Below are 15057 nucleotides of genomic sequence, written 5' to 3'. Positions count from 1 at the left end.
CTTTTCTCAGATAATTTGGTTCTGGGTTCCCAGCTTGCCTCTGAATTTGACAGATATAAATTTTACTTCACCTGCTCTACTTACAATTGAATGACTACAGGCAATTACATGATTATTGGTTTCCTCATCTGTAAAACAGGGCTGTTTTGAGGTATAAAGAAAATAATCCATGGAAAGCATTTAGCAACATGCCTAGCACATAAATACTCATAAATGTTGATAATTACAGCATCTAGAATAGTGCTATCCATATTATGCAAGCAACATATGTAATTTTTAATTTTCTAGTAGCCACATTTTTAAAAGTGAAAGTAACAAGAGAAATTAATTATAAAAATATACTTTATTTGGCCCAATCTATCAAAAATACTGTTGCTTTAATATGTAATCAATATAAAAATTGTTAATTAAATATCATAACATCATTTTTTCTAAGTCTTTGATAGCCAATGTATAGTTTACACTTAAAACACATCTCAATTCAGACACTAAATTTTCATCAAAAATACTTAATGTGTTTAGGGTTCATAAAATGAACAATTTAAAAAGTAGATTTACATACCCAAATTTTTCCAAACAGTTAAAAGTTTTCCAATAACTGAATTGAGTAATCTATTTGACATTTAAACTAATTAAAATTAAAAATTCAGTTCTTCACCTGTGCTAGCCACATTTTACATTCACAAATAGCAACATGGGGCTAGTGGTTACCATATTGGACAGCTTAAATCTAGAACATATTTTACTTCATGACTTTATTGGTTTATTTATTACTCCTGTTGGTTCATATCTTCAGAGAAGCAGATGCAGAGATGGGATTGGATGTGCAAGAGCTTTATTGGGGAAACATCTATGAGTGAAATTGGAGAAGGAGCCAGAGGAGGCTGGCAGAGCTTGCCTGCTGACTGTGAGGGCAGAGGGAAGGAGAGAGGGCTGGACAGCAAGAGCCTTACACTGCAGAAGCTGCAGTCCAGTCCTAAGAAAGTCTCCACAATACTGATAGGGAGTTGTATTCACTTCCTATTGCTGCTGTAACAGATCACCACAAACTTAGCAGCTTCACACAACACACATTTATTATATTATTAATACAATTCTTTAAGCAGATACAGGTCCCACCAGGCTAAAGTCAAGTTGTCAACAATGCTGTGTTCCTTTCTGAAAAGGCTCTAGAGAGAATCTATTATCTTTCCTTTGTCAAGTACTAGAGGCCACCTGCCTTCCTTGGCTCGTGGTCCCTTCTTCCATCTTCAAAGCCAGCCAGCAGATCAAGTCCTTTTCATGTCACAGTTCTCTGACCCTTCTTCTATAACTGCAACTCTTTCTTTGACCACACCTGGGAAAGGTTCTTCACTTTTAAGGACTCATGTGATTAGATCCCCCAACACCGATAATCTATGATACTCTCACCTTTGCAATGTCAGCTGACTAGCAACCTTAATTCTATCCACAACTTTAATTCCCTTTTGCTATGTAAAGTAATATATTCAGAAGTCCCAGGGATTAGGGCATGGACATCTTTGGGGAGCCATTATGCAGCCTGCTACAGGAGTCCTTGAGCCAAAGGTGCTCATTAGAGGAGTCCCATGTCTTGCAGAAATAAGCCTGGTCTAGAGCCATACCACACTGACTGTGCCTCATCTCATCTGTTCTTGGAAACTAAGCAGGGTCAGTCCTGGTTAATACTCGGATGGGAGGAATGGGCCTGCCTTGGATCCCTGCCACACTCAAGCATCAGCTGGGAGCAGCCCATGGGGAGGGCAGCCTTGGTGCATGCCCAGTGATGGAGGCAGAGTGGAGCAGCTGGAGCCATTGCACTCCCTGAGCAGGAGATCTGAAAGGTACATTCTCGTGGCCACCACACTCTTCTGCTTTTTATTGTTTTTTAATTAGCAAAAAATAATAGTAATAACCCCTTCCTTTTGTAGCTCCTTCAGAAAGCTACCAGAATTTAAAAGAAAATTCTTAGGGAGCTGGTAGAAGAGAATAATAAAATCCCATTTTATTTATTTCTTTGACAAGCAGAGAAGCCACCTAAAATGACTAAGGTGCCAGAGCAGCTGTTACAGATAACCTTTAACACAGGTAATCACAGGACATAAAACCACCCCCCAAAAAATGTAGGAATTAAGAGATTTCAGAGATCCATAAAGCACACACAAAAGGCTGGACTTGTTCTCCCAATCACACTTTCGTATTGATGTTGGACATCTCTCTGGAGGTGACTCCAGCCATAAGCAGATTTGGGGCACCGTCTGTTCTCACTATATTCTCACTGACAAGGAAGAAAGAGGTTTTAGTGGTTTCAGCCAAGGGAGGACCAGCTTGGCAATTGTTCCCTGAATGTCAGCTTTTAGTGCTTCCAAAAGCTAAAATGGTAGTAATGAGACTGAGCATCTGCCAAGAGGGTCCCCAAGTATAGCAGAAAGGACAAGATTATACAGTCACAGAATCTGAGTTTGAAATTCAAGTGTGATCCCAACTCACCATGTGATCTTCTTTTGGCAAGTTTTCTTATCTCTCTGTGCTTCAGTTTTCCTCTTTACAAGGTAGAGTAACAATATTCACCTCATTTTGATGGTTATGGGGGCTCGATGTATCTGTGAAAGCAACTAGTACAGTGCCTGACACACATGGGTACTTAAGAAATGAATGTCTGATCATGTCAGAAAGGGGTTGAAAAGCAAGGGTCACTCTGCCTTAGGAACAAGAGGAGCGGAAGACGTAAAGAATTTACAACTGTGGTTCACCCTCAGTACAGTTCCCTCCCACATTGACCAGGGCTGGGCTGTGTGACCAATAGCATATCACAAAAAGGAGGGTGTGTCACTTCCGAGACTAGGTTATCAATGGCTGTGTCTTCTATCTCAGATTCCCACTCTCTCCCTTGAATCACCTGCTCTGGGGACGCCAGCTACCATGTATGGGATGGACACTGAAGCAGCCCCTGCAGAGGCCCATGTGGCAAGGAACCAAAGTCCCCTGAACGGCCACAAGAGTGAGTTTGGGAGGGGGTTCTCCAGCCCCATCGAGCCTGGAGATATTCCAACCTTCTGAGAGACCCTGAGCCAGACCTACCCAGCAAATTCTACCCACTGCAAAATTCCTGACCCACAGGACCTACAAAATAACAAATATTTGTTGTTTTTAAGCTGACACGTTGTGGGGGCAATTTTTTAGGCAGTTGATGGCCTTGTGAATTGTCCATCTAGTCAGGAAGAGAGGGGAATGAGAGTGAGATGCTGCAAAACATAGCACACTCTGAGCTCTGATCTGGATTCTGACACTTACTAGCCAAGTAACCTAAAGGCTCCCAGTTACTCTGCAAAATGAGGATAAGAAATCCATCTGGCATATGTAACAAGAACCATGAAAATATTTCTAAATTTTGACTCAATAATATTGATTATGGTATTTCAAGGTAAGGGGATAGATAATCTGAAATATATGAAAACCATCATGCACACAGATATTCATCACAGCATTTTCTATAATGGTTTTTAAAATGAAATCATCTGATTGTCCTACAATAGGGATGTTAATAGCATCTTCAATGTTCAGGCATGTTACACACTGTATCTTACTAATTGCCACCATAGTTACTTTAGCCCCATAGTAGAGATGAGAAATTGAGGATAAGGAAAGTTTAGTCATTCTCCCTAGATTACATAACTCTTGTCAGGAAATCAAATAGTAATTATTTTAGACCTCATGCTTATATAACATTTACTTTGTGTTAGGCACTGTTCTGAGTGCTTTGCATATAGTAAGTCATTTAAATTCTGATTTGTCTGACTCTATGGCACTCAAAATTGTCATTAAAAACAATTTTGTGGACCAGGCACTGTGCTAAGGACTTTAGCTGCAATACCTTATTTCTTTCTTACAACCCCATAAGGTGTGTGCTATTATCAGATCCATTATATAGATAAGGAAACTGAGGCTCAGGGAGTAAGTTTGCCATTATATTATCTTACCTCATTGGAGGAAAGGAAAGATTTCAGTGCTATAAAGAATATACTCCTGATCATAGGAGAAGGAGATCATAAGAAAGAGTTGGAAAACAGGAAAAATACATATTTATTGAACATGTACTAACGTACCAGATATCACTCCAAATGCCATGGGCACAGAGACAAAACCCTTGATCTCATAGCATAGTATTTAGTGTCTATCAGGAGGGGTGGGTAATAAACAAATACAAATATACACAGCCATGTGTATATGTATGTATATACGTATATATGTTCGTATATCGTCAGCATGTGATTAGTGCAATGAAAGACAAATAGAAAGGGTTGAGCATGTTTAGCATGGGACAGAGTTGCTGTGATGTACAGGGTAATCAGAGACAAATTCTTTGATCGAGTGACATTTGAGCAGAGACCAGAAGGAAGGAGAGAGAAAACCACATATACCGGGAAAGAGCATTCCAGGCAGAAGGAAACAGAAAATGCCCCTAGTTAGGAGTACGTTTTGAGGAAAAACAAGGATGCTGATGGCACTGAAATGGAGTGAGCCAATGGAAAAACAACAGGATATGAGGTCAGTGGTCCACATGGTATAGGCTCTTGCAGGTCATAGCAAGGTTTTGGAGTTCACTGTGAATAAGATGGGAGCCAAGAAAGGGTTTGGGGCAAAGGAGTGGCATGATGGGATTTGAGCTGTAAAAAATTTGTTTAAAAATCACTTTGGCTGCCAAATTGAGAAGAGACTTCAGGGGATGAAGGCTGACACAGAAAAGCGAGTCAAGAGGCTATTTCAGTGATCCAGTGAGAGATTCTGGTGGCTTATACTAGGATGGCAGCAGTAAAAGCAGTGAGATGTGGTCAGATTCAGGATATATTTTGAAGGAGAGGCAACAGGATATGTTGATGTTTTGAATATAGGTTATAGAAGAAAGATTGTTATGATGACTCCAAAGGTTTTTCACCAAAGCAACTGGAAGACTAGACATGTCACTTACTAAAATGTGGAAGACCTGGGGAAAAGCAGGTTGGGGGAAGAGGAAAACATGAGTTGGATTTTGGACAAGTAATGTTTGAGATGCCTGTTAGATGTCCATATGGCAATGATGAATGGTCAGTTAAATGTGTGAATCTGGAGTTCAGAGAAGTTGGATTGATAAGTTTGCGAGCTATAAATTGGATTGATAAGTTAGAAGCCACAAGATGATATCACTTGAGTAGCAAGCATAGACAGAGAATATGTCTGCAGGCCTGAGTCCTAGGGCAGTCTGATCTTTAGAAATCAAGGAAATGAGGGGAACCAGCAAAGGGGACTGAAAAGGAGCTACCAGAAGTTTGGTGTCCTAGAAGCTAAGTGAAAAAAGAAAGGATCTGAAGGAGGAAAAAGCAACCATGTCAAATGTTGCTGATAAGTAAAATAATAGCTGAGCACTAGCCACTGGATTTGGAAACATGAAGGTCATTGATAACCTTAACGAGAGCTATATTGGTGGAGTGATGGAAACAAAAGTCTAAAAATGAAAGGATTAGCTTTAAGAGAGAAAAAAAGGAGAGAAATGGGAGGCATGTATAGATGTCTTCCAATCTCAGACACCTACTGTGGGCACAAAGTGGTCTACCAGCATGACTCAGGTGGGTAAAGATATATACTCTCTCTTCACTGTGGTGACAGAGCTCAGGATAGGCAGGTAGCATCTCATCAGCAGACACAGAGAGGCTTTTCAGAATCAGAAAAAAACAAAGAGGAAAGTGACCTGAGTACCAGGCACAACTCCATGTCTGGGGTGGCAGAGAAGACCATGGCAGGAATAGGGAATATTTGTGGCCATTGTCAGGAAGAGAAGCAAAAAAAGCCTTAGTAACTCACAAGGACCAGGAGGGTGGGATTTGGGCTGGAGCCAAGCCAGAGACATGACAACTGTTACTATGGCGACCTCTCCCACTCTCCCTGTATAGATGTGACCCAAGAAACAAGTTTACATATGGGAAAATGTAGCTCATTTAACTTAAAGATAAAAAATCAGGACCACAATACAGGCAGCATGATTGCTAAGTATAAAAAAATAAAAATCCAGGAATGAAGACACTAATGACACTTAGCAACCCATAAATGTCAGTGTTGAAGCACATGAATCATGGGTGAGTTCTCATTTTCTCTATTTTCGAACTTGTAGTAAAGTACTTAGGTATTTTTTATAACATTAATACAAAAAAAAATTAAGGGGATAATAATCCAAGCCTTTCTCCCAGAGTTGTTATGAAGATTATAACAACGACTAATATTTAAATAGCTCACAAAGTGCTTTTCACACATGTAATCTCATTTAATCTTCACAACCAACGTTCCTTCCCTTGGCACTTTTTACAGTCCTTTTTATTATTGCCCTTAGCAAAGAGTGTTGCAATGATCTGTTTACGTATCTTTTTCACACTGTAGGCTGAAGTACCTCAAAGATAAAAACCATGTCTTGTCATCCTTCTCCTGGACAAGTAACACAGGTCTTGGCACATGACATGAGCTCAAAAAAATCTTTGGGGAAGGATGGATAATGGTTTAATGGATGCATGAGAGGATAAATTATTGAGAAAATGGATGGATGGATGGATTGATAATAGTTGAATGGATGCATAGGAGGATGAATAGTTGAGAAGATGGATGGATGAATGGATAGATGGATGGACAGATAGATAATGGTTGAAAGGATGCATGGGAGGATAAATGGTTGAGAAGATGGATGAGTGGGTGGGTGGATAGATTGATAATGGTATATGGATGCATGAGAGGATGAATGGTTGAAAAGATGGATGGATGGATGGATGGATGGATGGATGGATGGATGGATGGACAGATAGATAATGGTTGAAAGGATGCATGGGAGGATAAATGGTTGAGAAGATGGATGAGTGGGTGGGTGGATAGATTGATAATGGTATAATGGATGCATGAGAGGATGAATGGTTGAAAAGATGGATGGGTGGATGGATGGATGGATGGATAATGGTTGAATGGATGCATGGGAGGATGAATAATTAAGAAGATGGATGGATGGATGGGTCAATGGACACAGGATCAAGAGATTCAATCAATTACTACTTTAGACATGAGCACTTGACTGTCCCAAGGCCACATAGTTATATACTTAATGCCAATAGACTGACTGAGCCAACCACCACTCCCTTCACCCCAAACTAAATATTTGCAAACTGCAAACCCTTCATATCCCTCACATTTCTGATAATCTTGGTGAGTCCCTCCTCTTAGCTGTCCTCTCCCACACTTACCTTCTCACACCACTTCGTACTTCCCTCTCCCTTTCCCTAATTCCTTCTTGCTCTTGTATCACCCAAACTTTCCACCCAATAGTCAGAACCCTGTGAATCACATCTAGGATATCTAGGATAGGTTTGAGGATATCTCAAACCCGCTTTCATCTTCTGCACTAAAGCAAACCTAGCTCTCCCCTGTGGCCCCACTCCCTGTAGCTCTCTCTGGAAAGCTTCCCATTTTCCCCTTTCTCTAGCACATCTTTATAGCACATCTCTGTGTTAGGCAGTCTGCTCTGTGCTGCTGTAGTCCCATGGATTGGATGTGCAGGTGTGTTATCTCCCTATTTTAGCAGTTTCCTCCATGTTGTCTAGAAGCAGCACACACAGAGCCAGACTGTCTGTGTGGATGCTTCAGTCTCATTCGTGTGTTTGAAAAATTTTACAATTAGATGTTTGCAAGAAACATGACACACTCTGCATACTCATCAGGACCATTTCAATTATAAGTGACAGAAAACCAGTTCAAACTGGCTGTAAAAATAAAGGGGATGTATTGGCTCATGCAACTTGGAAAGCCCAGAAACGGTTCTGGCACCAGATCATCAGGTCTTCATCTTTTTCCTCAGGCAGACTCTTTCTTCATGGTGAGAAAGACAACGACTAGTAATCTCAACCTATATACGCCCATAGTTCAAAAGCATCCATCTATCAGGCACATAGAAAAACTCCAATTGGCTCTGACTTTTATTGTATTTATGATGTCCAGAGGAATGCAGCATTAGGACTGAGAGCACTAAAAGGAACATGTGGAGTTGAGGGACAAGGGAACCTACGAGTCCGTTAAGATCAAGATAAAACAATGTGCACACGACATTTAAGCCAGGTCTATGCCATCTCAAAACGAGTCAACAGTGGACTGGTTGCCCACACATCAAATAACTGATCCTTTTATTTTTTTATATCAGCATCATTTTTCATCTTGCTCAGAATTATCAGCATCTAAATAGAACATGGGAAGAAAGGACGGGATGTGTCCCCTGATCAGACATTTACGCATAAAATTGTTAACCGTGATTTCCTCTAGGGAGAGAAGTGGGAGGGAGAGGGATGGTGTTAGAAAGGAATTGGATTTTTTTTTTCCTGTGTATGTTTTTATGAATTGCTTGGTGCTTTCACATAGAGTATGAAGGAAGTGAAAATCTCCCCATAAAGGAAAGAGACTTAAGATTCAGGATTTTAGTTCAATGAGATGCTCTGGAGAAAGCAGAGGAAGAAATGAAGTTTTGTGGAAGTCGTGTGCAGAGCTGCAGGGCCTGGCCCCATGTGCCTGCTCTTCAGAAAGCTCACCCACGCATAAGGCAAGGAATGGCGACATCTGTGGTCCCTTCCCAAAGCTGAAGAGCTGCCATTAGAGCTGAGAGAAAATTGTTGTTTTTATTAGTGCTGTGTTTGTCTACTGTTTAAATCCACACTCTAGTGTATTAGGAATTAATTTGAACTTGGAAATTACATTCATTTCCTTTGAACAGTATGCTGATAAATTGAAAGTTAAATTGGGTCTAAAATCTGTTCTATCTTTTAAAAAAAATCAGAGAAGAATTTCAGAAAAACCAGCCAACATTGAAAGAGGAAAAGACCAAGTTGGGAATTAATTTTTCCTCCAAATTTGGTAATTATTGAATTCCTATGGATGTAAGTTCCAGTTGAATTATCAACTTTGTCTGGACAGAATGAAAATGGTTTTAAAAAATAGCCTATAAGTCAAATTGGGTGAATGATGATATACAATGTTGGTATATTTTGGAATGGGAAAAAAAGTGAATGATATATTTGAGTGTCATTAAGGCTGTCATTGATGAGAAATGAGGTCACTAAATCTGACAGTGTGCTCATGATTTGGGAGCCAAATTGCCATGGAATATAAAATTAAGAGAGATAGACATGGCATATCTAATCCATGTGCGAGATCTGATCAGTTTCACTCAGAACACAATGGCATTTGCTGAGAATTACTATGTTTAAAGACCATCACTATTGTATATTTTAGGATCATGCTTAGTTTGAAAGGAGTATGGATAAATTGAGAGAACATAGTTTTATTGAGACCACCTGATGTTAAAGAATTTTACACTAATCTGAGTGGATTTAATTTCCTAAAGCAGAGTATTTGTTCTTGTCTTGATCCCCCGTGGATGTGGCGAATAGAGAGGGAGATAAACAAGTGTTTAACATTCCCGACTAGACCAAACCTTTGTGCATTATTCAGCATGCAGCTGCTTGGAGGGAAAATTACATAGAGTATCTTTCAACCGAGAGAACAGAAACACGTAATCTTCTAACAGACATAGCCAAAGACTACCTCCCCTTTTTTACTTTGTTAACAATAAATCTGTCCAAAGAGATTTTTATACTAAATTTATCCAACAGGCCAAGGAGAGTGGTAAGGGTCCCAGATAAAGGCAAGAAATAGTCACATTAAATTGGTGACAATAAAATGTTTTAAAGCAAGGACTATGCTAGGGCAGAGCAAGAGGGCCATTTGTCCCAGCCTCTCCACTTCCAAAGGTCTCCAAACAGAGTTTTGTATAATCTTAAATTGATCATATAGCTGGTCACAGGACCAGCTGCCAATGTTCATCACACAGCTTTAATCTTTTGTCACATTACCAGGCCATATCACCTGCAATGTACCATGAGTTAATCCTGTACTTGAGTTGTAAAGAACTTAATTATATTGTATTTTATGCTTTGGGTGCTAAAGTGTTAATTTGTTTAATATAATCCTCTTTTAAGATCTATGAATTTGTAGCCCTAATTCAGCATTAGTTTTTCCTTTTTTTTTTTTTTTTTTTCTTTATGAGCCTCGAAATATAAAGAAGAGGGAAGGGGGTTGGGGAAAGAGAACAAAATAAAGTTCTGTTCTTCTTCCATTTCTGAAAAGCCATGGTCGCCAACTAAAATTAATATAAAAATAGTTCATGTAATTGAAATAAGTAGTATGGATGAGAATAGAGAGTGGTGGGGATTGAAACAGACTTAGGGCTCTAAAGAGCTTATGCTCAGATGCCCCAAGGAGAAGGAGCAGAGAATATTTAGCAATAGCTGAGTTACTGCCATGTGGAAATTTGGGCCCAGGGTTACCAGACCTCTTAACATTTTCAAAAGAAACCATAAATCAATATTTTCAACAAAATCTTCCAATTTTTAAAGACTGGCTATGTTTTTTTATTACACTCTTTATACCAAACAAAACATATCTGCCATCCAGAATTAGCCTGTGGGTCACCAGCTTGGACCTATGGCATAACTAAAGATAAAAGTCCAGCTGTAAGGCATCTAAAGACCCATGGCAATTTGGTAGTCCTTCTAAGGAAAAGACAATCAGGTCCATGCTATTTTAAACGTGTGAATATTTTTGTTATAGACCCCTCATGTTTTTGTTTTTGTTTTTTTGAGACAGAGTCTCACTCTGTTGCCTGGCTAGAGTGCTGTGGTGTCAGCCTAGCTCACAGCAACCTCAAAGTCCTGGACTCAAGTGATCCTCCTGCCTTAGCCTCCCAGGTAGCTGGGACTACCGGCATGCACCACCATGCCAGGCTAATCTTTTCTATTTTTTAGTTGTTTTGGCTAATTTCTTTCTATTTTTAGTAGAGACAGAGTCTTGCTCTTGCTCAGGCTGGTCTCGAACTCCTGAGCTCAAGCAATCCTCTCACCTCGGCCTCCCAAAGTGCTAGAGGCATGAGCCACCACGCCTGGTTGACCCCTCATGTTAATCACAGGACATTGCCTTTTGAAACTCATAAATTTCTAAATCCAATGTTATCAGAAGAAAACAAGTAACAAGTAGATTCTGAATTATTTAACTATAGAAACTATTCTTAATAAATTGAGACAAGTAGATAATTTGAATTCAGGAATTACAAAAATGCAGAACTGGGGCCTCAAAGAAATAATAACAGATAAAACTATAAGATTTCAAGGAGTTAAGTCTATCCATTTATTTATTCAACAAATAGTAATTGAATAGCTAATGTACACACACCATGCTAAGAGCTACACATGCACATGTTATTTAATCCTTATGACAACCCCATGTCATAGTTTGGGATTCTGCAGAAGCAGAATCAGAGGCAAAAATGTGATCACAAGTTGTTTATTTGGGAGGTGATTACAGGGCACACTGGTAAGGGAGTGGAGAAGTAAGACAAAGAAGAGAAAGATACTAAGGAAGGGTGTGGTACCACAAGCAGTTCTCACCATGGGCAGTTAGAGCGCAGTACCACTGGAGAGATCTGGGTTATTTTGTAGAACATGCACTTCAGAGTGTCCCATTCAAGGAACAAAAGAGCTGGGATATTAATACAATAACTCCCTGAAGGTCACACACAGGAAATATTAGTTCCTTGGCATTTCTGGCTGCCATGCTTGTGGGTAGCCAGAGAGAGCCCCCAGGAAAAGAAATGTAGATGCTGACAATGAAAAGTTAGGCTGATGTGTACAGAAATGGTAAGAGCCAAAGAGATATAGGTGGGGCACAGAGTGTCTACTACAGACCTTAAGGTAAATCCTACCCCACTTTACAAATGAGGAGACATATGGCAGGTATTTCCTCTCTTGGAAACATGCCAGTCAGGAACAGATAGCCAAGACTCCTTCAAGAGACACGGACGTGAAGAGTAAAAGCTGACAGCTGCCTTGACAGCCAGAGGAAAAGATACTGAGAGTCTAGACATTGGTCCCCAGGTTTAGGCATCAACAACACATCAGCAGGCATCAGCATGCAGTTTTCATGCAGTGATGTCAATGCTCTTTGATCATCATCAGAGATGGAAGACATCACAGTAAGCTGAGACAAGAAGGGGGGGAAATGACAGGTACCATACAGTCTCCAAAAGGGCCATTGTGAAGGACTGATGACATATACCCTAGAGATTCCTGGTATTATCTCATGAGAATGTAAGGATGCATATATTTCCCTAGACTGAGTGTAGACAGTATGTGACAGTTTACAGTGACCCACTTTTTATCCATGAGCCATCAAAGGTGCATTGATTGGTCTTCCAGAAATACTTTCCTTTCCTCCACTGAAGATTGCACCAATAATTTATGATGACACAGATCAATTACCAAACTATTAAATGTCAGTTAACATCTTTGGAAACTGAATACAAAATGAACCTACTAGCACTGCCTTTTTATAACCCCATTGTGTATAAAAATTAGGTTTAAATGCTTAATGAATGTATAAAAATATAATTAGCAAATTATTGCTCTAGTAGAGGTGACTAATAATCATACCATCGACTTTTCCACTGTGTTCTTGAGTTATTGAACTGGAATATTTCTGACAGACTCTCTTCTCTGTAGTCCTTTTTTGCTACTTATAGTATTTGTGAGTACTTCCAAATTGCTTCCCCTAGTAGATTCTAAAATGCTTGGAAACTGGACAATGCTATTATTCACTCTTTATTTTTAGAACCTACAGGAGAGCCTGGCACCTAGTAGGTGCTTGTGAATGAATGTAGTACACTACCTTTGCGGTCAAATACAATTTTTGTCTTTTGGGGGGGATACAACATAGAACTGAATGATCATAGAAGAGACAGATTTGGGCTCAAATCTTGAGTCTACCACTTATTAACTGAGCAACCACAATCATGTGATTTGACCTCTGAGTGTCAGTTTTCTTAATTGTAAAATGATGGCTGTCTTAGCTTGGGTTCCTCAAAATAGACCCTGAGATAAGGACTTGGATGTTGGTGATCCTCTGAGACCAATAAGGAAGTTGAGAAAGTGAGACAGAGAAGGGAGAAAAGCCAATCAGTTATGTATTAATGAGCAGGTTACTGCTGTGGGCGACCAGAGCTCAATCCCACAAAAGATTCTTAGAGCAATAATGTAAAATGTGCCCCAGAATCTCCATGCAGGATACAGAGGCTGGGGCAGAATATCCACCTACTCCATTCTCTTCCCTGGTTAACAGCTACCCCTAAGCTCTTTAACTACTTCTACCTTCAGGTTCTATCCGTGTGCAGTAGAGCAAATTCCTATGGTGTCCAATAAAGCCATCAGGCAGTGAAAACAGATGGAAGCACCTGAGGTGAAGAGCTGTTATACTGAGGGGAATCATAGCTGCAGATGAACTCAGGTGGGCCAGTGGGGGATGAGGTGGGCATCACCAGCATCTGCTATAGCAGTAACACCTGTACCACAGGACCACCCCACAAGTTGGGAGTTTCAAAGGATAAAAAGAGCACCAACCATAGTGCCTGACCCATAGAAAATTGCCTAAAAATTGTGGTGACTGTGGTTGTTGTTCTTGTTAAATATGGTGGTGAATGGATTCAAGCTTTATACAGGATAACACAAGAAGTGCTATATCATCATTGTTTTTTGTGGCTGAATAGAACTCCATGGTATACATATACCACATTTCATTAGTCCACTCCTGTATTGATGGGCATTCTACTGAGTGAAGTATCTCAAGAATGAAAAACAAGCACCACATGTACTCACCATCAAATTGGTTTTAACTGATCAACACCTAAGTGCATATACAGTAATAACATTCATTGGGTGTCAGGCAGATGGGAGGGGGGATGAGAGGATGGGTATATACACACTTAATGGGTGTGGTATGCACCATCTGGCGGATGGACACGCTTGAAGCTCTGACTTGGATGGGGCAAGGGCAATATACATAACCTAAACATTTGTACCCCCATAATATGCTGAAATTAAAAAGGAAAAGAAATATGGTGGTGAAAATTGAAACTCATAAATAGAATATTTGAATTTATAATTCAATTTCAAGTTGTTGCTGCCTGTTCTGAATCAAAGTCTTCTGTAGGTTCATGAATTATAGCAGTGAAGAAAATATGATCATTATCCCCTTGAAGTTCACGGTTTAGGTGAGACAGACCCCAAAGTAAATGTTGATTCTCTGTTCTGTCTCATTTCATCTCTTTGGGTGGGCTTGATCTCTCTTGATTGTACCAAGATAAAAGGACACAATGCACACACATCTTATTGCTAACTAAAATAAAAACTGTGCCATCACCTCTACAAAACCTCATAGCACATACATGACTTATATGCAACAATTACTGCCTTAGACTATAAATATGTTTATTCTGCTTCTTACCACTACCAATCACCAGTGACTTTGTCTGTGTTCGCCCAGAAGTAGACGCTGGGAGGATTCAAGGGCAAAGCGTTATTACTTCTCAGCCTTTTGGCTAAGATCAAGTGAAAGGCAAAGAGTTTATTTGGAAAATGATCTCAGGAAACTCCAATAGGAAAGTGAGAAAGTGAGACAGGAAGAAGAAGACAGCCAATGTAGGGTGCATTATCAACCAGGTTTCACTGTGGGCAAATGGGTCTTAATCATACTGGGGAACTCAGAGTCAGTGTAGACCGCATCCCTTACAGTTATCCCTCCTGAGAGATGAGGGATCTCCCATAAAGGGCTTGTTGAGAGCCGCTGCCTGAGGATGTTAATACTTCTCCTGCTGTGTTTTGCCAGAAGAGTGGATTCCAGCTGCCAGAGAAAGCCTCAGGCAATTGCAAGTCAGGCAACAAACAGGACCATAGTAAGGTCCCAGTGGAAACGTGTAGGGCACTAACAGGGTCTGTTCTAACAGATAATGACATATGGGATGGTGGTGCTATAGTAAAGATGTAAACAAGGTGTAGTGGGGCATAGAGGAAGCTCAACTGAGAGCTCTTCAGCAGGCATAAGTCAAAGACACAGACATGAGATCCACTCTACAACATAAACACCATGAGGCCAGGGACTCCATCTGTCTTACTCATCATGGAT

Source organism: Microcebus murinus, chromosome 16 (assembly GCF_040939455.1).
Source record: "Microcebus murinus isolate Inina chromosome 16, M.murinus_Inina_mat1.0, whole genome shotgun sequence".
Taxonomy (NCBI): Eukaryota; Metazoa; Chordata; class Mammalia; order Primates; family Cheirogaleidae; genus Microcebus; species Microcebus murinus.
This window is presented reverse-complemented; position numbering follows the sequence as displayed.